General features: G+C 48.1%; 1 pseudogene; it reads left to right on the plus strand.

Moving 5' to 3' along the window:
- Window positions 1–8,117: 8,117 nt before the first annotated feature.
- On the plus strand, window positions 8,118–14,732 carry LOC147208196 (alpha-2-HS-glycoprotein-like; annotated as a pseudogene).
- Window positions 14,733–22,888: the final 8,156 nt, after the last annotated feature.

The raw sequence follows: 22,888 nt of genomic DNA on the forward strand, positions 1-22,888 counted from the left end.
AGGCTTCAGGTGGTCATCCTGAACAAAATACATGTTGAAGTGTGTGCATAAGTCCTTTGGTTTAGGCGTGACACTCAATTTGAGTTTTTATTGCTTTAGATGCATTTTCAGCCCGAGCTGAGCACGTTTTGTGAGTTTGAATGTATCTTCATAGGAATGAGTTGTGTGGTCAAATTAATGCTCATTTAGGCTTCAGGAGGACATCCTGAACTAAATACATGTTGAAGTGTATGCATAAGTCCTTTGGTTTAGGCGTGACACTCAATTTGAGTTTTTATTGCTTTAAATGCATTTTCAGCCCGAGCTGAGCATGTTTTGTGAGTTTGAATGTATCTTCATAAGAATGAGTTGTGTGGTCAAATTAATGCTCATTTCGGCTTCAGGTGGTCATCCTGAACTAAATACATGTTGAAGTGTGTGCATAAGTCCTTTGGTTTAGGCGTGACACTCCATTTGAGTTTTTATTGCTTTAAATGCATTTTCAGTCCGAGCTGAGCGCGCTTTCTGACTTTGAATGTATCTTCATAGGAATGAGTTGTGTGGTCAAATTATTGCTCATTTAGGCTTCAGGAGGTCATCCTGAACAAAATACATCTTGAAGTGTGTGCATAAGTCCTTCGGTTTAGGCGTGACACTCAATTTGAGTTTTTATTGCTTTAAATGCATTTTCAGCCCGAGCTGAGCACCTTTTGTGAGTTTGAATGTATCTTCATAGGAATGAGTTGTGTGGTCAAATTAATGCTCATATAGGCTTCAGGAGGCCATCCTGAACAAAATACATGTTGAAGTGTGTGCATAATCCTTTGGTTTAGGTGTGACACTCAATTTGAGTTTTTATTGCTTTAAATGCATTTTCAGCCCGAGCTGAGCGCGCTTTCTGACTTTGAATGTATCTTCATAGGAATGATTTGTTTAGTCAAATTAATGCTCTTTTAGGCTTCAGGAGGCCATCCTGAACAAAATACATGATGAAGTGTGTGCATAAGTCCTTTGGTTTAGGTGTGACACTCAATTTGAGTTTTTATTGCTTTAAATGCATTTTCAGCCCGAGCTGAGCACGTTTTGTGAGTTTGAATGCATCTTCATAGGCATGAATTGTGTGATCAAATTAATGCTCATTTAGGCTTCAGGTGGTCCTTCTGAACAAAATACATGTTAAAGTGTGTGCATAAATCCTTTGGTTTAGGCGTGACACTCAATTTGAGTTTTTATTGCTTTAAATGCATTTTCAGCCCGAGCTGAGCACGTTTTGTGAGTTTGAATGTATCTTCATAGGAATGAGTTGTGTGGTCAAATTAAAGCTCATATAGGCTTCAGGAGGTCATCCTGAACAAAATACATGTTGAATGTGTGCATAAGTCCTTTGGTTTAGGTGTGACACTCAATTTGAGTTTTTATTGCTTTAAATGCATTTTCAGCCCGAGCTTGAGCGCGCTTTCTGACTTTGAATGTATCTTCATAGGAATGAGTTGTGTAGTCAAATTAATGCTCATTTAGGCTTCAGGAGGACATCCTGAACAAAATACATGTTGAAGTGTGTGCATAAATCCTCTGGTTTAGGCGTGACACTCAATTTGAGTTTTTATTGCTTTAAATGCATTTGTAGCCTGAGCTGAGCGCGCTTTCTGACTTTGAATGTATCTTCATAGGAATGAGTTGTGTGGTCAAATGAATGCTCATTTAGGCTTCAGGTGGTCATCCTGAACAAAATACATGTTGAAGTGTGTCCATAAGTCCTTTGGTTTAGGTGTGACACTCAATTTGAGTTTTTATTGCTTTAAATGCATTTTCAGCCCGAGCTGAGCACGTTTTGTGAGTTTGAATGTATCTTCATAGGCATGAGTTGTGTGATCAAATTAATGCTCATTTAGGCTTCAGGAGGTCATCCTGAACAAAATACAAGTTGAAGTGTGTGCATAAGTCCTTTGGTAATCAAACAGCACGAAGGTCCGGGACCGAACGGATGCCACCCGCTTGGCCCCGCCGGAGCAGAAGTAAGATCGGGCGGCCCGAGCCCGAGCCCGAGCCCTACCCCTACCCGAACCCGACCGCCCTAAAATGTCCCTCATTGCTTCGGGTTCGGGGCGCACGGCACCCGTACGGCGGAGAGTATCCAGGGTTACCAGTGAAGCGGAGGAACATCTCACGCCCACCCGCGCGAAATGTCGTACCGAGTTGTTTATGCCCACGGCACCGCCGATGCTGCACCGTTTCGGCGCGAGGGACGCTCCAAACGAGGAGTTTGGGTCGAATGTGAATTAAAGTGTTAGGTTTCGTGAGAGATCAATACAAGAACCACACACAGACACCAAAAACGAAGAGGGGTTTTATTGCCAGAAAGTTGGTCAGGTCGAGGTGTAAACAACTGAAAGCTAGTCAAAATGATCACGTTGAGGAGTGCAGAAATGCTGGAGCGTAACGGCGTGGCAGCAGCTAGCTCGGCAGGAAGGATCGCTGACGAACTGGCAACGGGTGGCTGTTCACGCTGTCTTTTATGGTGCAAGTGGCAGATGAGATGAAGACTCGCACGTGTGTAGGGGAGGCAGGTGCACTGATTCGAGAGGCGCCCAGCCCACACTGAAAAAGAGACAAAAAAAGGGAGGGGCGGCACCGTGGACACACAATGGTTTCGAACGCAAAGGGCAGAAAACGTCGGCTTCCAGCCGCGCGACGTTCCGCGAACGAATACTGAATCGTATTGAGACACGTTATCCGTGGCATCATAAACTCCGCGAATTTAAGTCAACATCTCTCTGCTCCCAAATAAAACAATCATCCCTATTCAGTCAACTGTAAACGAAGAAGTCAAGTCTGGGATTTTTTTTATGACCCTCTAAAAATAAGCAACAACATAAAATGTCCGCCCTGTGAACATGAGCTGAAATCGAATCTCAAACCAAATACATGTGAAAGCAAAAAAAATCGAAATATATCAATTTAGAATTCAAAGAACGTCGTGTCCCCATCACACTTTTTAATTGTCTTTTTTCTTTTTTCTTTTTTTTTTGCATCGACACGCCTCAAAATCCTTCTGATGTGAGCGTTTTTAAAAAATCTTGGCTCTTTTGACTTTTTGGGGGGGTTCTTGGGACGGAAAAAATTGACGATGAATTGACAATATTTGCTGCTCAGAGCTGATGCCACGTTGTGTCACTCTTGTGCTTTCTGAAATGCGAGAGCCCTATTTGTCCATGCACGGCCAGCACTTTACGATAGCCTCTGCTGGTGAGAGTTGGCCATTGCAGCCTTCCATATGATTTCCTGTGACCCTCTAAAAATAATGAGATAAAATGTGCGTTGTGTGAACATGAGCTGCGCTTGAAACTACACCCAAATACAAGGAAAAGCAAAAAACAAAAATCTAAACGCACCAATTCAAAAGATAAATGAATGCCACGCCACCATCACACTTTTTCATGATTATTATTACAATTATTATTAATATCACTGCATAGGCAAGGCTCAAAATCCGCCTCATGTGAGCGTTTTTTCAAAAGATTTTCTTAATCTTGCTACTTCGGACTGGGCTTTTTTTTTGGGATATTGGGACAGAGAAACTTTATTATGTATTGACAGTGTTTGCTCTTCATCTCTTTTTCAACCTGGTGGACGCCCTCTCTTTGGCCGAGCATGACCTGATTTGTAGTCAGACGCCTCATGCATTGCGCCACGAACTCCACGAAATCAAACCACTATTTCTCTGTTCTCCTGTGGGGGAATTTGCCGCTCCCAAAAAGTTATTGTTACCTTTTTCAGTGTGGGATGGGCGCTTCTCTAATCAGTGCACCTGCCTCCCCGACACACCTGCGAGTCATTATCTCATCTGCCACTTGCAGCATAAAAGCCAGCCTGAAGAGCCACCCATTGTCACTTCGTCAGAGATCCTTCCTGCCGTGTCGACGACGCCGTACCGCTCCAGGATTCCTGCACTCCTCGAATTGATCATTTTGACTACCTTTCAGTTGTGACCACCTCGGCCTGTCTCGCTTACTGGCAATAAAACCCTTCTGTGCTTTTTGTGTCTGCGCGTGGTTCCTCTCTTCATCTCTCACGAAGCCGAACACTTTGCTTAACACCCGCGGTTCTCCCAGCGCTCCGCCCCAACATCCTCGTCGGAACAGCCTGAGCGCCGCAGCGGAGCAACTCCGGCTCGGCCGTGGGCAAAAACGGCTCTGTCCGAAATTTCTCACGGGCGGGCGCGAGCTGTTCCTCCGCTTCGCTTATCACACACACCACTCTCGGCCCTACCTGCCCCGCGCAACTCCGGCAGGGCCAAGCGGGTGGCATCGGTTCGGTCCCGGACCTTCGCGCGGTTTGATTCCCAAGTTTTTCTTCCCTTTGATTGCACACCGCGCCCCCTGTCCCTCAAAGCGAGGTGCATCTCTGGCGGAGCCGAGCGGGCAGCAGCTTTGCTCCCGGCAGGTCGTGTTGGTGTGCGCGAGGTCTTCCACCTCTTCGCTTGCAACACTCGCCTTTGCCGGCCCGCCAGGCACGGCGCAGCTCTGGCGGGGCCAAGCGACAGCGTCGGTTAGGTCCCGGGCGCAAAATCAAAAGGGAGGGTCGACACTGTGGACAAACAATGGACCCTAACACAAAGGGCAGAAAACTTCGACGCACACCCGCGCGACATTCTGTGAAGGAAAATACGCCACCCGCCTGACCTCGCCGGAGTTTCGCCGCGCCCGTCGGTCCAACGTGGCCCGGGTTGCAAGCGAAGTGGGTGAAAAGCTCACGGCCATCCTCGCGAAATATCGTACAATGCCGCTGCAAAACACGGCCCGGGCGCGGCTGCTCCTAGCGGATCGCAATGCAGCTCTGATCAGGGGGATCTTGCGGGAAGCCGGGAGGGGCGCGGGTGTCAAGCAACGGGCTAATAAACCTCGTCGAATACGCCCGCGACGGGCCGGTATAGAAGCGATGCCGCCAGTTTGTCCCCGCCGGAGCTCCTCCAAGCCAGGCAGGCCGAAAGTGGCGCGGGTTGACAACACAGGGTCCAAAACTTCAACGCACAACCAAGCGATCGTCCAGCTTTATGCAGCCTTGTACAAATTGTGTTTTCAAATTGTTCGCCCGAAACAGTTTTGTCACTCCCACAAGACAAACAAGCTATTTTTTTTCAGATGGCAGTGGAACTGATGAAGGCCTTCCCCAGACATTCCGTGCATCAATTTTAGAACATTATGTGGCGATGGAAAATAAGAGAACAAGACAATCGTCAGAAATACTGACCACAGCAGGTTTATTGGATGATGATCACCCATGCAAAAAATGTTTAATTGTGGCATCCAGAAATGATGCCAAAGATATATTTTGTTTCAAACTACTTCATGAAAAGGAAGTGTTGATACCAGGGATGAATTCTGAAAGTCATTTTTTATGACTTGTACCACAACGAAAAATCTCGTGTTATTCACTGCTCTGATGAAAATAAAATGTCAAGATAAAATTTCAATCCCATGTTGACACACTGTGAATTTTAAGTTTAATGTTCCCTGATATTCCGTCATGTTGTCGTATTTTTTCTCGCCATGCACTGTGGCATGCTCTAAATGGCAAAACCACCTCGAAAAGGTCCTCTGACAAAACGAGTGATTTTTACAATGGAAGAACACACAATTTATCTTGCATCGACATTGTCTTCATGATGCTTTGCATGCATCATTGAAATTGGGTTGGGGCACAACAAAGGGCTTCTGATGGCAAACTGAAATCGGAACTTCATCACTTCATCGTGTTGAGTCACGTCTCGTCCGGAGTCACAGTTGCCGTGTACCTTTCATTGCAGTGTCGACATTTAATGACGACTTTGAGGACTTCGCTGAAAATCGCTTCCATGGTGGAGCGCCCAAACGAATCGTATTTCTTCTTCGTTGGTGAGATGTTCTTTTTCGTCGTGCTGCTTCCTCGGCGCTCTGTCGGCAAAGTGCGCGTGATCGCCCCACTAAGGAGAGACCCGCAGGTGCGCCACTGTGTTGTGGCGAACTCCTTGGGAGTGGAGCATTCGGGCTCTTTCTTGCCAGCTGAGCACTCGCTGTTGTCGGGCAGAAAGTAGAAAAATGATGTTTACGTGTGTCTTTGAGGAAAGGCACGTGTTGAGTGAGTTGACATTCTTTTTAATAAAGTACTGTACACTCATTTTAATCCCTCGGGTGGAACTTCATCTCACATACTCAAATGAAGTTTGTGCATTATCTGCACTGTCAATTTCAAGTAATCTTCTGTTTTTGAATAAATGTAGCCGAGTCTCTGGAAGGACTAGACTGGACACAAAATAATTTTTATGTGGGCTTTATTCCCGACAGAACAATAAGGAATTGTACAGCTTTAAGATGAAAGTCTGAGATGTAAACTGAATTTTAAAAGAGTTCAAAAAGGGATCTAAGAGATCAAAGAAAATCATCAAACAGATTAAAGACAATTACGCCACAATAGACAACAGCAGTGGCTTGTTTAAGAGGGAAACAGAAATAAAAATACATTATTTCCAAGCCACAATACTTCTTAGTGCAGAACAAATAATCATTACAACCCAATGTTTTGAGATGCAGCCACACTTACTCGATATGTGGTGTGTTGGGTGTGTACAAAGCACATGGACAAACACAAATGATCTCCCCTCTAAAGAACAGATAACACAGTTCATATAATTTCACAGTCCAAAAAAAAACATATTTACATCTTATAACATTGTGTTAGAGGAATCTATGAGCAAAAATGTAACATGTTTAAAGTTTCATTTAATCTGGACACATCTAAACGTTTGGGTGCGTATCCAGCACCCCCAAATTCCTGTGCACAAAGCCAGAGGGCTGTTGAAGTCCACAATTAGCACGTCAATACAGGTGGGCGATCACGGGGGAGAGGGCGAAACTCGGTCACAAAAGGGGAATGAATAATTCGGGAACAGCGGTTGAACAACAAAAGACGAGTTGAGAACACCCGTCGCGCCCAGACGACATTGGCCATCCGCAAAGTCTACAACATGCTAATTCGATGTAGACCAGCCAGAAAAGGCGCCAATGTACTGGTGGTTCAATGTTTAACACAGGTAACCCATCACTACCGAGGGGCCGGACCGTGGGTGCGGTATGCAAATATCGGGGGCAGTGTTTTCCTTGTATGTTACAATAAAAGCCTGAATTGGCGGGAAGGGAGCTCGAGTGTGATCGCGGAGCAACTAACCGTCGTTGGCTCTCAGAGATCCGCTCCCGCCGATATTGAAGACAATTTTCCTGTGTGCCGAGTCATTTCTTTAACTTTGTCCATTGCGAACACTTACGCTGTACAGCTGTTCACACGACTCACTAGTGGTAGATTTCAAACTCCAAACCAAACCACTCCAGATATTGTGCTCTACAAATACCCTTCAACTAATTAATCATCTGTCCAAAATTAACACCTAACATGCGTCATGGTAAACTAGTTACCAATACCTGAATATCGCCAGGGTTACGACGACGATCATGGGTGTATCAAGTTGGGACAAGCAGTAGGCACAGTTCAGCGACTACCCTCCTTCACGTGCATGTCACCCTTACTGGTCTGATTCTCACATGCTGCATATGCTCCCGCGTGTTTTGATCTAGTGTGGCTCTTAAAGTGACAGTGATACATTTGTTAAACAAGGAAGCCTTCACTACAAGCGTCTAGGTAAGGTTCACCTGGTTACATAAAGTTATGGAAAATAAAAGGTGTTTTTCGCCCGATTCATTGATTGATTTAAAAAAACACACAATAATTAGTGATTCATCAAAAGTTCACAGGTTGAATTTCCAGAAACATTTATTTCTCCTTGTTATTTTTTTGTTGAAAAACACATTCCTCAAGAACTGTAAAATGTTCTCCCCCCCAAAAAAATTTGAAAATAGAAAAATAATCACCCCCCCCTTTTTTTAAACAATGACATATTTTCTCCTCAAAAATATATCTGATCAAAGGCAAAAGAGGCATGCTATGGTGACTGATTAAAAGCCAGCCCAGCGCTAATGAGCAGCCAGGTGTCAGCCCTTCGTGTTCCTCTGCCATTGGTCGCCGGAGTGCCTCAGCTGGCTTTAAAGCCCGCGCGGGAGGTTTTAAGCGCGCCGTGTTCAATTTGCAACCCTTCGTCACCGGTTAGAATGGCGGCTCATCTATTGGCTGCTGCGCTGTGGTGCGCTTTGGCTTTTCCTGGCTTGGTGTCGCCTCAGTCTTTGCCTTCTTCGGTCACGTGCGGCGAGGACAGCGTGAAGGCGGCGGCCGGCATGGCCGTCCGGCACGTCAACAGACATCACGAGCACGGCTTCAGGTTCCGGCTGCACGAGGTGCAGACCAGCAAATACCGGCAGGTGAGCAAGTTGGCCGGCCGAGCCGCTCCTTGGGAGATGATTGAGATGCGCTCGTCTGGCAGCTCTGCCCACGCAGGTCTCGGGAGGTTGCCATATTGACATCAACGTGAGCTGATGCACGCTGCTGCAGACCAAATGTCACTTCAGCAACCCCAAACCCGAGGCCCTGTGCGAGCTGTGGCGGCAGAATGAGCGGGTGAGTGTCCTTTGGGTCCTGCCGGTCGCTTCTGTCTGATGTGCTAACAGTGTTGTTTTTGGGTGGCTCAGGGCCATCTGCCATCTGCAGCGTGGAGTTTTGGGTCATGTGGGGCGCGGCCAAAGTCACCCGCCACGAATGCACCACCCGACCAGGTCGTGAGAGCCCCGCTGCTTTGGTGCTTGTCTGTGAAATGCTTTGTTGCGGTGAGAGCTGATGGCGAAGCTCGGGCGGCGCCGCCGCCACCTTGTTTGCAGAGCCGTCCGACGAGGAGCTGCTGCTGATTTGTTCGTCGTGCCCCAAGCTGTTGCCTCTATGACCCGACGGGCGTCGGCGCCGTGCGGGACGCGGTGCTCAAGTTCAACCGGGAGAGTGAGCGGCCCAATTACTTTGCCTTGCTGGAAGTGGCTCAGCTCACGAGCGTGGTGAAGATCCTTTGTCGAGTGTTTGTTTGGCTTGCCGCCTGGCGTCCGCCTTCCTTCTAAACGCTCGCTCGCTCGCTCTCCTGTGACAGAACGTCGTCACCATCGGCACCATCACCCAGCTCAAGTTCGCCCTGGTGGAGACCACGTGTCCCTGGGAGGCCGTGGCCACTTTCGCCGCCTGCACGCCTCGCTGCCCCGACCGAGCTGTGAGTTGCAACTTGCTGCTTGACGGGCTTTCTTCCACGGGGATTGCATAAGTTTTGCCATGCTTGACGGCAACATTTTTTTCCTGAAATTTTGCAAGACTAATCCTGTTTCCACCCCCGCTTGTTTTCAATGAAATTGTGTCAGAAAGCGATGAAAATGTGGCGCTGTTCTTGCGCATCTGGAGGAGAGCATCCTGTACGTGAACGACTACTCGGACGGGCCCACGACCTTTGCCCAGCTGGAGGAGTTCCGAGACGAGCGCGGCCATGAGATGTTCGTCCTGAACCGCGCCAAACCCGTGTCGGCGCCTGCCCCGCCCGCTGCCACCCCGGCCCACCGCCGCACCCCGTCCGACACCGGCAGCCGCTCGGGGTCTTCGGCGGCTGGCCCGCCCGCATCCCACGGCCCCGCGCTGCCTCCCGGCGAAGCCGACGGCGACGTTCGGACCGTGAGAAGAATGGCGGGCGAGGGCGGCGAGGCGGAGCCGGTCATGACGTCCGAGGGCGAGGGGGTATTCGTTAGTGATGGGTCCATGAGGCGTGTCGACACAATGACACACTGTACTGATACTGTGTCGCTGACCACTGCCACCTGCTGGACCTTCAAAATCCCTGCAGCCAACCCACTTGACAGACTGAACAAACTGATTTGATGATGACGTGTATACAATGCACTACCTCACTCTACCCACGATGGCCACAAGCGCCATTATGTTGTTTATATTGTCTATACTGTTCAGTATTACATTACATGTCTTTTTTATACAGTGTAGCTGCTATCCTTTCTTAGCTGTGTGTGTTTAATGCACAGCATGTTTGCATGCATGTGTGCACTGAGGATTGAGAGGAAGAAATTTCATCTATGCTGCATGTCATACATAAAGCATATTTGACAAAGATGACATTGACCCTTGACAATATCATTCAGATCCATGCATTCATATTGTATCATTCAATGTGTTTCAATAATGTGAAAATCATGTAAATGAGGATGCTTGTGGGCTTTGTCTTCACAAATTTTGATTTAGAAAAATAAGATGCTCCAGTGTTTTAAATTTCAGTCTGTTGCGTTTAATGCATACTATTTCCCCTGTTGTGGAGAACACACACACACAATGGAATAAGACATGTCAAAAATCCGAGAGGCACTTGGAGAGACAAGGAGATTTTAATAAACACCTTATTCTCCAAAAGGAGATCAAAATGGCTCTACACGGCAGACAATTTGTATTTGTCCGGAAGCTGTTCCATAATATGCACGTACTGTAGCAACATCACTCGAGTGAAGCGCGTCTCAGCAGTCGATAGTCTGCTGCTCTCTGCTGTGAGCGCGTGAGCGCGAGCACGTACTCGCAGCGCCGACCCAACCCACGCCACATATTAAGCTTTGAACTACGACAACAGCTAAACTAGCCTAGCCGATGCAATGATGGTCAGCAGACAAGGTTTACGTTTTATGTGACTTTTAATAGCAACGTGGCAGAGTCATCAAACATGCGGTGTGCTCACTCGCAGTCACTTTCTGGAACTCCCCCTTATAGGCGGGACCTCTCAATCAACTGGAGTATGACGTACAGTACAAACGTTCATAAAGCACTTCTCATATAATAATAGCCTATTATATGACAGCCAACATGACGCTCGAAGTCAGACGGACACATTTTTTCTGATAATCAGTGTGTTTTCCGTATGGCCCAAACATATATTTTTATTCGAGCGAGGGTGAGGTCTGCCTTGTTTCGGCAATCGGCATCGTGTCGCCAGACGCACTTCCTTATGATACACTGTGCGGGCTTTTGCTGCGTCAACGCCCCCTGTACTGAGTCGACGCCCCCTGGACTAAGCTTGGACTGGGCCAAGCAGCCGATGCAGTCTAAACTGCACCGGTGCAGTTCACGTGTCAATTAGCAGCCTGCACTGTGTCAACGCAGCCGATGTGTCAATTAGCAGCCTGGACTGTGTCAACGCAGCCGATGTGTCAATTAGCAGCCTGGACTGTGTCAACGCAGCCGATGCAGTCTAAACTGCGCCGGTGCAGTTCACGTGTCAATCACGTGACGTAATGAAGCAGCACATGCACCGACACGGGGTTTGCTCTGTGAGCCCGGCGCATGCGTCAACGCATCGGTGTCGCTGGACCCATCACTAGTATTCGTCAACCACGCTGGCTTGTTCGTGGATTCTCGGATGGGCTATGAGATCCACTGCTGAACGGCGTCGCCCGCCGCTGCACTTTTCACAAACCGCGTTGACGCCGCTCCAAAGCGGACCGAGCGGCATTTTGGACTCGGTTCGTCTTCTGCCGCGCGTGCTTCTTCTTTGTACTTGGCAAGCGAGTGAGACAAATCCCGTGGCAAAAAACTCGAGTGACACTCTTTGACTTTTGAACGGTCCAGCCTGCAAACAAAGGACGGGGGTGGGGTTGGGGCGGTCGTCAGTGGTCGTGTACGGAGGAGTATTACGGCCACGCTGGAAAGAAAATCAAATGAAATCGATGCTACTATGGTCGAATGAACTTGGCTGACCTCGCACCTGAAAGGTCAGGTCACGCGGCCCTGTCGTGCAATTCGACGAAAACATGCGGAGAGACAGCCCAGATTCCTTTCGGGAAGGGGGCCCTTCTTGGCTCAGCGTGACCCCCATCAAGGATCCAAACAAAAACGTCCCTGGGCTTTTTTTTCACTCAGCTCGCATTGGGAATTTCATTTTTGAACCAGGGCGAAAACTCATTTGAGGGCAACATTTTAAATTATGAATCTCCATTTTTGGGGGGGGGGGGAGTGGGGGCATTTTGGACTCAAAAGGTATGCAGGATTTCGCACAGATCTCCACCCCCCCCCCCAAGAAAAATTCCGTATTGATAATAAAAAAGTTAGTTTGGACGAACAAGAACTTTTTTTCCCCGTCGACAAATGTTTTGGGAGAAAAGGAAGCCATTTTTTTCTTTCAACGAAACAAAGTCTTTTCCTTTCAGGAAGCATATATTTCAAGAAATTAGTCTCAAGCGGAAGATTCATTTCCTATTTTTTGTTGATGAAAAGGGATTATTTTTCATGGAAGGGAATGTTTCAGCAAATAAAACAATCTGCAAAGGGGCGAAAAATGTGGAATTTTACTTAATGTATATTTTTAGAAAAGTATTTTATTTTTTTTGAGGAAAAAAAATTTCGACAAACATTTTTTCAGACAAAGATGCATCTTTTTCTCAACGAGAATCTGTATTTTTCTCCCGAAGAAAAAAACATACCCAGGATGTCCCCCCTCCCGACAAGTCAGAAAAAACTATTTGGATTCTTGTCAGAACACAATTTAGAGAAAAGGAGGATATTTTCTTTTCAGAAAGTCAAAATCTAGCCATGTCAGACTTATTTTGAAAACTACATATCTAAGAAAGGTGGATGTAAGTAAGCCTAACGAAAAATGTGCGTCAAAATCTTCAGTTCTGCCTGAAAGGCGGTCATTGACGAGATGACACTCGCAATTTGGCTCAATGTGTCTGAGCCAAGCAGGCGTGTCTCGCTTCACTCATGGGAAGCTTTGGCAGCAAAGTTCACTTTGGTGACGTGGCACCTTTCTGTCCGCACAAACAAAGACTCGATTGTGGTCTGCCGTCTAATTTTCTTGCCAGCGTGCCCGCACTCGTCCTCCGGCGAGTGTCCGAGCAAATGTGGTCGTGCTCGTTAGCATGTAGCGATCGTCGTGCGCTTCTCGTCTTCTTGTTGTTGTTTTCATTTGGAGTGGGTGGGCTGTGACAACGTTTCTCATCGTGAAACATTTTGTGCCGGCCAAAGTTGTGACAATAAAACAAACGGCATTGCTTGTGTGCTCATTCACTCTCCATTTCACAAACCAACACAAAAGATGTTTTTAAAAAAACAACGAGAGACCTCCACCAAGGCCAAAAGGTGCCAACAGCAGCTACGCGGCTAATTCATTGCCTTCCCTTGTCAAATGCGTTACAAAGATTTTAACTGACTGTCCGGCAGCCATTTGAGAGCATTTTGCCAGATCTCGCACAGCAACGTGCTGAAGGGGAAAAAAACGTCTGGAACCTTTTCTGATCATGAGTAATCAGCAGCGGATGGCGGGTTCCTGACTAAAAAGCGCAGAAAACGCCACGGTGATGTCACATTACGTACGAAGCAGGAAAAGGGAACTGCTTCGTACGTAACCGAGAAAATGAAAATAAGCGGATCCCCGAAATAGCAGACACCGACAAGGACTTTGTAAAAACAATAATATTTATTATAAACAAAAATCCCGCCTAATAAACAACAGAAAACGCTGGTCAAAACTAGAACCAGGAGATAAAGAAACGCGACAACAGAAAACGCTTGCAAAAAACGGCAAGGAAGATAGGTTAACACAAGTACTAGTTCACGCAACGATTATATAAAGATTCCCTTGGGACAACGACAATATAACTAACCGCAAAAGGTATCGAACAATATCTATGATCATGAGCAACAGCAGTGGCACGGCATACAATACTCCAGCAATGAGTCGACCGCCGGAGCGCCTGGATATAGCAGGTGCAATCACTGACAAATAGGCAGCAGGTGTGCAGGCGGCAGAAGTGAACGCGTGCCACCTGCTGCCGAATACGGAACATGACAGTACCCCCCCCTCAACGGATGCCTCCCGGCGGCCCACCCGGTTTGGACGGGTGAGAAGCGTGGAAGTCACGAAGGAGGGACGGATCTAAGATCCAGGAGCGGGGGACCCATTGCCGATCCTCTGGCCCGTAGCCCTCCCAGTCGACCAGATACTGGAACCCCTTACCCCTGCGCCGAGAGTCCAGGATGACCCGCACAGTGTACACGGGGTCACCGTCGACGACCCGCGGAGGAGGAGGCGGGGTGGGAGACGGAGCCAAGGGACCGGTCGCTACCGGCTTGATCAGCGAGACGTGGAGCTTGACTGTGACGGGGCTGATGACGGAGTCCACCACAAACGGTCCGGTGAAACGTGGCCCCAACTTGGCAGACGTGCCGGCCAAGCGCAGGTCCCTCGTAGCCAGCCACACCTTCTGCCCCACCACGTAGGTCGGCGCCGGGCGTCGCCGACGGTCCGCGATCTGCCGGTTTCTGGACGCGGTGCGGGACAATGCGGCCCTGGCCTCCTTCCACACGTGATGGGCCCGTTTGAGGTGGAACTGCACCGACGCAACCTCCACCTGATCCTCCTGGGATGGGAACAGCGGTGGTTGGTACCCATAGGCCGTCATGAAAGGGGACCGCCCAGTGGCTGAAGAGACGAGGATGTTGTGAGCATACTCCACCCAAGGTAAGTGGTCAGCCCAGGACGAGGGACGGTGGAGACACACACAACGGAGGGCCGCCCCCAGATCCTGGTTAGCGAGCTCCGCCTGCCCATTGGACTGCGGGTGGTATCCCGACGTCAAACTCGCTGTGGCCCCCAGGGACCGGCAGAACAGCTTCCACACTCTGGACACGAACTGGGGTCCCCGGTCGGATACAATGTCCTGAGGAATGCCATGGAGGCGGAAGACATACCTGACGAGGAGGTTGGCGGTCTCCAACGCCGACGGCAATTTGGACAGTGGGATGAAGTGGGCTGATTTAGAGAAACGGTTCACAATGGTGAGAATGACGGACCGCCCACGGGATGGAGGAAGACCTGTGACAAAGTCCAGGGAGATGTGGGACCAAAGTCGAGGAGGAATGGGTAGTGGTTGGAGCAATCCAGCCGGAGGCCGATGCGAGGCCTTGCCGCAGGCGCAGGTGGAGCAGGCGTTGATGAACTCCATGACATCCTTCCGTTGCTCCGGCCACCAGAACCGCTGGGAGATGAGGTGCAAAGTCCGGTTCACCCCGGGATGGCAAGCCACCTTGGACGCTTGCCCCCTACTGCAACACCTCGGGGCGCAGTGGTGGAGGCACAAACAGCTTCCCTGCGGGACAATCAGCCGGGACTTGGACCCCGTCTTGGACCTCCTGAACCCTCCGCTCGATTTCCCACCTCAATGCCCCCAGGATGCGATGGTCCGGAAGGATGGTTCCTGGTGTGGGGTCCCTTTCCGCGGGATCATGGAGGCGGGAGAGGGCGTCAGGCTTGGTGTTCTTGGATCCGGGATAATAGGTGAGGGTGAAATTAAATCGTGTCAACAGAAGCGCCCACCAGGCCTGTCGCGAATTCAGTCTTTTCGCGGACCGAATGTATTCCAGGTTCTTATGGTCCGTGAAAACAGTGAAGGGCTCTTTAGTCCCCTCGAGCCAGTGTCTCCACTCCTGTAGTGCCGCCACCACAGCTAGTAGTTCACGGTTTCCCACATCGTAATTCGCCTCGGCGGCACTGAGACGACGAGAGAAAAAGGCGCAGGGGTGCAGCTTCTGGTCAATCGGAGAACGTTGAACGAGACAAAACTGCCCCCACTCCTGAATCCGAGGCGTCCACCTCTATGACAAAAGGGTGTTCAGGATTAGGATGTTGCAGTACAGGTGGGTTAGTGAAGGCTCTCTTCAAGTTCGCGAATGCTGAGTCTGCATCCGAGTCCCATTTGAACGGGATCTTAACGGAAGTCAACCGGGTTAACGGAAGAGCCTTTTGGCTATAGTTACGAATAAATCTTCTATAAAAGTTGGCAAACCCCAAGAAACGTTGAGGTTCCTTGCGGCTAGTAGGTGTAGGCCACTCCACCACCGCCTTAGTTTTTACGGGGTCAGCTCTCAGCTTACCCTGCTCAATGATAAATCCCAGGAAAGAGATGGCTTGTACATGGAACTCACACTTTTCTGCCTTGACGAAGAGCCTGTTCTCTAATAACCGTTGTAAAATGAGCCTGACGTGCTGTTTGTGTTCCTGTAATGACCGGGAAAAAAATCAAAATATCATCGAGATAAACAAAACAAAATACATTCGGCAGGTCCCTCAATACGTCATTGACCGGACTTTGGAACACAGCGGGAGCATTAGTCAAACCGAATGTCAATGTCATTGAGCCCACGATAATCCACACACGGCCGCAACGACTTGTCCTTCTTCTCAACGAAGAAAACCCCTGCACCTAACGGTGATCGTGATGGTCTGATAAGACCTGCAGCGAGCGAGCTATTAATATAGTCCCTCAATGCCTCTTGTTCTGGATGAGACACCTGATATAATCGAGAGCTCGGCAGCGGGGCGCCCACCAGGTCTATGGCACAGTCGTACGGACGGTGCGGAGGCAAAGATCGGGCGCGATCCTTGCACAAAACCTGTTGCAAATCGTGATAGCAACTAGGCACTCCGTCAAGGCAGATGACTTCAGGGGCATCGTTACAGACACACGTGTGCCCCCCTACGGCAGATCGCAAACAATGCTCGTGACAAAACGGGCTCCATATCTCTATGGCCGGGCGGTTCCATGAAATAATTGGGTTGTGTGTCTTGAACCAGGGTAAACCGAGGACAACCGGAACGGCTCGGGAATGCATCAGATAGAACCGTCTGTGTTCGACGTGATTCCTAGATAATCTGAGCTTCAGAGGTTCGGTGATCTGTGTTACCACCGCCAGAAGGCGTCCATCGAGATCGTGAACACGTTTCTTTTCGGCTAGCTCCTCGATCAAACAGCCTATCTCTGAAGCAATGTCGGTATCAAGAAAGCAATCGTCGGAACCTGAGTCTATCAGAGCACTGATCCGTCACGCCCGAGACGCCCCGTAGATCTCTCCCTCTAGTTCAAGTCTCCTGGGGTGTCCCGGCCGAGAGTCGACTCTCCGGGGCTCTCGAGATTCAGCGCGGGGTCGTGACTCACAGTACTCGACGGGTGTACGTGGTTGAGGTTCCGATGGGCCGGAGGCGGCCCGATGTCCTTGTAGGCCGCAGTTGGAACAAGCCTGGTCATCGAACCGGCGCCGTCTCTCCTCCGGTCTGGAACTTCCGACCCCCAGCTGTATTGGCTCCTCCCCGGAGGCAGCCCTCCAGGCTCTGGGGTGGTCTCCGGACCCAGCCGTCCGAGTTGTCTCACGGGATGCACCTTGGTCCGCCGTATGCCGGAACGGAAACCAACCACCTCCGCGCTCCCGGCTCCTCTCTCTCAGGCGGTTGTCCAAGAGCAGAGAGAGATCAATCAACTCCTCCGGGTTGGTACTGTTGTCGCGGGTGGCCAGTTCATCCTTGAGTATAGTGTTCAATCCGCGACGAAACAAGCCACACAGCGCCCGGTCGTCATAGCCACTCTGGGCGGCCAAAATGTGAAACTCAATCGAATAGTCCGCCACGGATTGTCTTCCTTGGCGGAGTTCAAGTAATCGGCCTTCAGCCTCTCTTCCCCGAACGGGATGGTGGAATACCCGACGAAACGCGGCCACGAAGCCGGGGAAGGAAGACCAAAGGTTCGGTTGTGCTTCGCTCACCGCAATTGCCCATGACGCCGCCTGACCCGTCAATAGGCTGATGATATATGCAACCTTCGCGTCATCATTAACATAAACGTTCATTAACATAAACGGAAGGTTGCTGGTCAAAAACGAGCGAGCACTGGTGGAGGAAGTGACTGACCATGCTCACCTCCATAACGTGGAGGGTGTGGAAGCATCGGTTCCCTACTAAATGTAGGAGACTGGACGGGTACCTCCGTGGTATTATGTGGGACCTCCGGAGTAGGTGCTCTCCGTCCTTCTAACCGAACTACACGAGGTTCGAAATCATCGAACCTGTGAGCCAGCATGGAAACCGCGGAGCTCCGAAATGGCTTGGCTCTGCTGACTCCTAAGTTGCTCTTGACGGGACAGAGCCGACAAAGCCTTCTCAATGTCTGCGGAATCCATGGTGGCCAGAGTATTCTGTCACGTTAAGCACGAAGCAGGAAAAGGAACTGCTTCGTACGTAACAGAGCAAACGAGAATAAGTGGATCCCCGAAATAGCAGACACCAACATGGACTTCGTCTAAAAATAATATTTATTATAAACAAAATTCCGCCTAATAAACAACAGAAAACGCTGGTAAAAACGAGAACCAGGAAATAATGTAACGCGACAACAGGAAACGCTTGCAAAAAACGGCAAGGAAAAAATGATTAAACAATTACTAGTTCACGTATGCGCTTTGAATAATCCCCATGGGAAGAAGAAAATGTAACAAACAGCAATTGTATTCGAATAATGTTTACGAACATGGGCAACAGCAGTGGCACGGCATGCAATACTACGGCAATGAGTCGACCGCCGGAGCGCCTAGATATAGCAGGTGCAATCACCGACAAATAGGCAGCAGGTGTGCAGGCGGCAGAAATGAACGCCTGCCACCTGCTGCCAAATACGGAACATGACAGTAATAAATAACGTAATAATTTTGTTACCATGATTACACTCATTTGAACAATAATTGAGCAAACAACAAAGAAATAGTTGACTTGAGTGATTTCAAAACTAGCAGTCCATCAATTTGTGGTGTACAAGTCGTAATACTAGTATGAGATGATTCAACATTTATTCGGTTCCACTGTTGTAACGGCCTTCCGAGGGAGGACGTAACTCCAAAGTGGCCCGTGACAAAAATGACTTTGACGCCCCTGTATTACACTATATCAAGTAAGGGGAATCTTTTCAATCCCAAAATGAGTTTTGTTCATGCCTACAAGTGTTGTGTATGTGTTTGTTCCCCTCCCTGCCCAATGCAGCCTGTAAACAAACAGCAGCATGTGGGGGGGGGGGGGGGGGGGAGGGGGTTACATTGCAAGACAGCAGTGAGCTTAAAAAAACAAAACAAAACACACACACACACACACACACACACAGAATCTGCTTTGCCAAGATCAGCGAGGAGATTTGGTGAAAGTCTTAATTCAAGAGGAAGCTATTGCAGCTTTTCTGATAAATCCCCTCTCTCCCCGACCCCACAGTCTTCTCTTCCTCCGGGCATTTTAGCATCTGGCATACTGAGGCTACAAAAAAACAAAAAAAACAAATACAAGCATGCAGCATTTGATCAAGTACTTTAACTCCATCGCAGTAAAAACTAGGACATAAACAAGCCCCAGAACATGACAGAGGCTCTTGCATGTTTCACTGTAGGTACAGTGTTCCAATGTGAAACAAAGAAGAGGCTCGTTTATGTTCTCCGGCTGCTTTGCTGAAAAAAAAAAACTGTTGCCGAGAATTTAATATTTAAAACGTCCACACAGCGTTTCTCTCACTGAAGCCATTCAGCTTAATGTTAACAATCAATGCAAAACGCCATCGACGAGCTAACGGTTAGCATCAGTGTCATGTTGTTATAACCCCTCAAGAAACAGGTATTTTAACACAAACAGTGAAACGAAATGTGCAGATTGATGATATAAAGATTCTTGCAGGTCTGTATTATTTATCCTCTGAGAAGAGTGGCTCATGTTATTGCAGCTGAAAAGTATTGCATTGTGTTTGCATTGCATTTTTCTGTCGTTGTTTTTGTCAACCTTTGTAAGTTTTTCTTTCTTAAATGGAATACCAGTTTTGGATTATGCTTTCAAATCAGTCGTGCTTGAGATTTGGCATAATCCATGCAGTCCTTTTTACTGTTGTTGTGAAAGACTGTGAGCATAAATGAACATGTGATGAAAACTGACTTTATCCAGATAAGACTTTTGATCCTGATTATCTTGCTTATAAATCCACAACTGTTCTCGATTTGATGCTGGTATGAAAAAAAAATGCCAGGATTGTATTGTCCCTCAGGATTGTCAGGACCTCCTGGGACCTGGCGTCACACATGTGTGGACATGACGTCTTTGGTTTTCAAGACTATAATGTTAAATTTTGGACTATAAGGGCCTGGCGTCCACTTACGAGGACGTTACATCAAGTAAAAAGATCATTCTTTGTTTTTACACTCATCAGGTCCCAATTAGCCTAAATATCCACCCATCCATTTTCCGAACCGCTTGATCCTCACTAGGGTCGCGGGGGGTGCTGGAGCCTATCCCAGCCGTCTTCGGGCAGTAGGCGGGGGACACCCTGAATCAGTTGCCAGCCAATCGCAGGGCACACAGAGACGAACAACCATCCACGCCCACACTCACACCTAGGGGCAATTTAGAGCGTCCAATCAACCTGCCATGCATGTTTTTGGAATGTGGGAGGAAACCGGAGCACCCGGAGAAAACCCACGCAGGCCCGGGGAGAACATGCAAACTCCACACAGGGAGGCCGGAGCTGGAATCGAACCCGGTACCTCTGCACTGTGAAGCCGACGTGCTAACCACTGGACTACCGGGCCGCCGGTAGCCTAAATATCAAAGAGAAAATAAAAATAAAATAAAAATGCATGCCTTGCAAGAGGTCGGGTCTTCGGAGGTTCATGAATAAAAATGGTGAAGGGAAATGAATTTGTGATTATTTCACTTCCTAGTACATTCTCAGGAGTGGTGCAAGCAGGATTACAGAAGTGCAGAAGGAGCTGCAGTATCTCCGCTTCAAATTTACAAAAAGCCTCATTCATTACAAATGGAGTTGGTTTTGATTGAGACTTATTGCCATAATCACCAATTTCCCCAGCACATGTTCCATGTGTTGGATTCAAATTCACTTGAGAGTGTGTCTTTGTGTTCAGACAGAAATATTCATTCCGCACATGCATGCACTCATCCTCATCAATATTCCTCCCGCTCTCAAAAGTATTTTTTATTAATTTGCCGGACGGAATCCTAGTCCAATTACTCGCTCGTGAGTGTTGAGGGGTGTCTCTCTGGTTGTGAAAGGTTTTCAATTACATGCGTTTGTGTCAAAAGTGTCCACGGTGATGACGGGAACTATATTCAGGTTACGCCCAGTCGTGATTTCATCATGTTTACAGTAGCCTGTGCGTGGGTGTCTCAAGAACCAATGCTTGGAATTGAATAGTGTCATGTTCCGTATTTGGCAGCAGGTGGCAGGCGTTCATTTCTGCCGCCTGCACACCTGCTGCCTATTTGTCGGTGATTGCACCTGCTATATCTAGGCGCTCCGGCGGTCGACTCATTGGCATGCCGTGCCACTGCTGTTGCCCATGTATTTTAGAAAGCGCTACTCATGTAGTATTGCTGATCTTTACATTCTTCGAGGTCCCATTGTTAGTATTATCGTATTTGCCTAATCGATTCCCTTGCCGTTTTTTGCAAGCGTTTTTCGTTGTCTCGTTATATTATTTCCTGGTTTTCGTTAGTAACCAGCGCTTTCTGTTTTTCAATTAGACGGTGTTATTTTGGTTTGTAATAAATATCATTTTGTGAGAAAGTCCTTTTTCAGTGTCTGCTATTTCGGGGATCCACTCATTCTTGTTGTTTCAGTTACGTACGAAGCGGTTCCTTTCCCGTTTCGTGCGTAGCGTGACAAATAGAAAGTCAGCCATTTTGATTTTAATCTGCCATTTTGGATGAATTCCAGGGATATTAATAAAATCCTTGAGTGGAATTCATTCGAATGAACTCCATTCGGAAGCAGTATTTCTTTGTTTCTATCGATGAGTAAGATGATTGCTGTCTTGTCTGTCTTCCTCTGAACGGGCTGGAACTGGGGAGAAATTCCTTGTGTGTTTCTTGCATACATGGCCAATAGATCTGATCTTGATACTGATTAATGTATCAGTTTTACAGCACTTCACTCATGCGGATGCAAAATAACTGAGGAAAGTAAGACTAGACAAGTTCAGTAACATGATGGCCAAATGTTTTGTGCTGGTCGATGATGGTACCATGAGTCTTATCGTTGGAGTTAAAATTCTGGTGCAGTCGGCCAATAAAGGGAGTAGCAGCAGTGAGAAAGATTTTTGGACCATTCAAAAAGCTTTAGTTTTGTCAGGCGTAAGATTTTCTTTGAAAGCAGCGACACATTGATCGAGGGAGGAAAATTGGTTCTGCACTGCAGGGGTGCTAAGGAGGAAATTATTGCTGACAACAAATTTCAATTTCACCTTTTTAAAAAATATACTGTATACTACTGTATTAGAAATAGGCGGCCCGGTGGTGCAGTGGTTAGCGTGTCGACCTCACAGTGCAGAGGTACCGGTTTCAATTCCAGCTCTGGCCTCCCTGTGTGGAGTTCACATGTTCTCCCGGGCCTGTGTGGGTTTCCTCCGGGTACTTCGGTTTCCTCCCACATTCCAATAAAATGCGTGGCAGGTTAATGGAACACTCTGAATTGTCCCTCGGTGAGTGTAAGCACAGATGGTTGTTTGTTTCTCTGTGCCCTGCGATTGGCCGGCAACCAGTTTAGGGTGTCCCCCGCCTACTGCCCAAAGACAGCTGGGATAGGCTCCTGCACCCCTGCGACGCTTGTGAGGATAAGCGGATCAGAAAATGGGTGGATGGATATCAATAGAAATAGAAAGTGTCTCACTTTTGGTGTTGTGACAATCAAGTTCTTCGACGAATAAGAATCTCATTAGCACACATTTGTTGTCCACTGTTATGAATTGTTAAGACCAGCGGTGATCAAAGTCGCCAAAGCTTGCCAAGCTAATCACCATGCTCTTCTACAAAAAGCGAAGTTTTGTACACCTGGACTCCGCAGTCACCTTGTTGGTCGTACATTTCGCTGCTATACAGAAACATTCAAACACAGCAGACAGGTGAGTCAAAAGTCTTGGCTAACTTGGCTGACTGAGAAAACAAGATGCCAAAGAATACGCGTTTTGCGATAAGTGGACTTCAAATGTTGAATATTGATGTGCAGTCGTTAAGTTAACTGCTTGTTTTGACCCACAGGAGTGTTTTACGTATGCGGTTATGTTAAACTTCAGTTACTTTTCTTTTTCCTAAACTGTCAGTGTTTTA

Source organism: Hippocampus guttulatus, chromosome 2 (genome assembly GCF_054856545.1).
Source record: "Hippocampus guttulatus isolate MCC_2025c chromosome 2, RoL_Hgut_1.0, whole genome shotgun sequence".
NCBI lineage: Eukaryota > Metazoa > Chordata > Actinopteri > Syngnathiformes > Syngnathidae > Hippocampus > Hippocampus guttulatus.